A 3560-nucleotide genomic window follows, 5' to 3' on the forward strand; every position below is an offset into this window, starting at 1 on the left:
ACATGTATTTGAGTTTTCTTTTGAATTCCACTCTCGTGTATTTCTGAATGTTCAAGGCTTGAATTTTTCAGATGGAGAAGCTATGATTTCGATCGGGTATTCTTAGGGTTTTGGAGAATTCTGCACAGCAAGTACCTGGTTGGGTTTTCGCAGATCTCAGTTGTAGAGATCTCTGTTAGCTGGCTCGATCTTGGCAGTCGTCTCTGGCTGCGGTTGTGCGTGCACCATCTGATGATGGGGATTTTGTATATGGCTAGAAGCAGGGCCACGATTCCTATCACCACCAAGTCATAATACAAAGTGGGTAAGGGATTTTGGTGGAAGAAGAAGACGTTGCTGCGGGAAAGGACACGAGATTGGGTTTTGGAACTCTGCAAATAGAAGTATCGAAAGTAGAGTGAATAACGGGTTCGACCCGACCCATAAATTTTAGGTCGGGTCGATCCGCATTTGTTGGGCTTTCTATGCTGGTCGGTTCGGGTCGGCCCAAAATATGGGCGGGCCGGGCTTCTGTGCAGGCCTAGAGTATACATACAAAGCTCTGCCTTTTCTTTTTGGCGGCTCATTTAATGCAGTAACTTAATCCTGCTAGTGAATTGTCATCTACCATGCTTTATGTTGAAGCACTGTTATCTCTTTATCCTTGTTGTACAAGTTTATTAAGTTCAAGCATGCATTTCTAAATTATATGCATACTTGAGTGGCTTTGGGAAAATATATTCATCTTGGAATTTTTTGCATCGAAGTAAAACAAATATATTAACCTGTGATCTGGTGGAATGCATGTGGGTTTTTCTTCTGTTCAAGAAGTACTAAGATTCCCATTCCACAATAAGTTTTGACACTGCATTCAACTTAAAATTACCAATTGATTTTATTGATTTGACTTTCTCAAATATATTGGCTTACATGCATTTGACTGTCTATTACTGCCAGGATTTTGGTTATGTACAAACGGCATCCACCGAAATGTTGAAGTCTTATGTTTTTAATGAGCCAATTGTGGTTGATGCTAGGGCTGTTCATCTGGGCCGGCCCGGAACCCGGATAACCGGGTTTCCGGTTATGGTTTTCGGCCCGGATTTTATCCGGGCCGAAATCCGCATTTACAGAAACCGGATGCAACCGGTCCGGACCCGGGTATAAACCCGGGTTCCGTATTATACCCGGTTAACAACCGGGTTTGTTTATAATGCCCAAAATGAATGGCAGTGTGGCACGACTTCGATCTCCTATCTCTCTCTCTCTCGTTACAAACTTAAGGAGAAATGTGAAACCCTAACCTCCCTCCGTGACATCTTCCCGCCGTCTCTCTCTTGCCGTCGCCGCTGGCCGAACTTCGATCAGTAAGTCTCTCTCTCTCTCTCTCTCTCTCTCTCTCTCTCTCTCTCTCTCTCTCTCTCTCTCTCTCTCTCTCTCTCTCTCTCTCTCTCTCTCTCTCTTAGGTAACCCTCTATCTCTCACTTTGATAACCGTCTCTCTCACACTTCGATAACTCTCTCTCTCTCTCTCTCGATCTCGATCTATGATCAATGCCTTTGAACAAATCTCTTGTGGGTATAAAGTTTATGTTGTTGTTTTGCTAGATCTGTTATTTTTTGGGTTGTGAAAAAATAGTATTTTGCTAGATCTGTTCTCTTTGTTTATAAACGTGGGGGTTTTATTTTTTTGGTCTGTTTTGTTCTATGATTTTGTTTATAAACGTGGGGGTTTTATTTTTTGGTCTGTTTTGTTCTATGATCAATGCCTTTGAACAAATCTGATATGGGTATGAAGTATATATTGTTATTTTGCTAGATCTGCTCTTTTTTGTTAAACATGGTTTTTTATTTTTTGAGCGTTTTTGTTTTGATTATTCTGTTTCTAGTATTTTGTTTCTTCAAAATAAACAAAATCATATATAGCTTGATGTTATCTCATCTGTGATTTACATGATATGATGCCTAGTGAATGAATGGCATGGAAACAGAGGGTCAGAAAATCCTATTGCCATGTGCTTTGCTGAATTCTGCAGTACATATTATGTGTTTTGATGGAATAGCTTTGAAATTTTCTGATGAAAATTGTTCGATTAGAATCTTTATGGCATATGTGCATATGATAATTTCACGTGCGGTGTTGGGTTTTGACTACTTGTGACACAGTCCATTCATTGGTTTGATACATGCAGGGAATTGCAAAGACATTGGTCAGAGCTGCCATTCAAGAGGTTGCAAAGAAGAAAGAGATGAGATACGCTTTCCTGCACTAATGCACCAGTTGACATCCTCTCCCTAAATGCAGATGAGGCTGAAGATGATCTTCTTCACCCAGTTTTGTAGAGCAACAAAACCCTTTGAGGCTGAGGACTATATCATAGTCTTCTATTTGTTTGTTCTTTTTATTTTTTATTTTTTATTTTTTTTTGGAAAGAAGGTTTGAATATAGAAAGGTACAGTCCTACTGATAATCGAGTTTGATGGATGCTAACTGATGAGGCTATATCAGTACGATAGAATATAGGTTTTTTTTTTTTTAAAAATTATGCCTACCAAGTTTTCAACAATATCTCTTTTCTTAAAAAAATTTAGTAATATATGTTTCTGTGATTTAAATTAAAAAAAAAAAAAAAAAAAAAAAAAAAAAAAAAAAAAAACGGGTTTATTCCGAAACCCGGATTTCCGGGTTGTACAAAATCCGGATTCAACCGGATTTCGGCCCGGATTAAACCCAGACTAACCCGGTCTGGAGCCCGCTCCGGATTTTAGATCCGGGTTCCGGACTGGGTATACCCGGATACCCGGTCCGGTACCCGTTTGAACACCCCTAGTTGATGCTGCACGTTTGGAATCTCTTGGCCCTACTTCCATTTTTATGGTATAATGTCATCCGAATAATCCAATTCTCATATAAAAGGGACTTAAGTGGTGTAATTTTGATAGTTTTCTTGCGCATCGCATCCTATTGATTGCTGAAGTTGGATATGTGCAGCAAGGGACCCAAAGATTGCCAAGAACTGCTGTGAGTCTCCATTCCCATTCATGTTGAAAAGTTTATCCTTAGTTAATCTTCAATGGAGGTAAGAGATTTTGTGCTTGTCCTTGGTTGAGTTCCAAAGAGTTTATTGATTTGGTTTTATCATGTAGGTTCTAGATGGGAACTTCTTGCTTTGCACCAAATTTCATCCGCTGATAAATAGATAGTGTTTATTTATGCAAGATATGGGGTATTTAAATAGATATGGGGTGTTTATTTATGCAAGATATGGGTCAATAATTTAGTAATGATATCAATAATTTAGTTTAGAAGGACCATTCTCATTCATCTTTGACTGGAAAGAATATAATTTTTTTTCCTTTTCTTTTAATGGGGTTTTTGAGAAGTTTCAAAGATGAAGATTGGGCTGGGAATTTGAGATTGATAGAAGATTATAAAAGGGATTAAGATTAGAGTTCTTTTAGTAAAGTTTTAATTTTTAATTTTTTGGAAATTTGATGCTGTCAGCCTGTCAGCAATTCTGAAGTTCAATGGTTATCAACTCCATCATGATTTCAATTCTTCTTAATTGGTAGCTCACTAAC

The 3560-nt window shown here is 38.4% G+C and overlaps 1 long non-coding RNA gene across 1 annotated transcript; it reads left to right on the top strand.

Moving 5' to 3' along the window:
- Window positions 1-1214: 1214 nt before the first annotated feature.
- Window positions 1215-2513, top strand: LOC122311430. The gene is made up of 2 exons (XR_006242783.1): window positions 1215-1346; window positions 2171-2513. It is a non-coding gene; the product is annotated as an uncharacterized LOC122311430 (long non-coding RNA).
- The last annotated feature ends 1047 nt before the right edge of the window (window positions 2514-3560 follow it).

Source organism: Carya illinoinensis, chromosome 5, assembly GCF_018687715.1.
Source record: "Carya illinoinensis cultivar Pawnee chromosome 5, C.illinoinensisPawnee_v1, whole genome shotgun sequence".
NCBI lineage: Eukaryota > Viridiplantae > Streptophyta > Magnoliopsida > Fagales > Juglandaceae > Carya > Carya illinoinensis.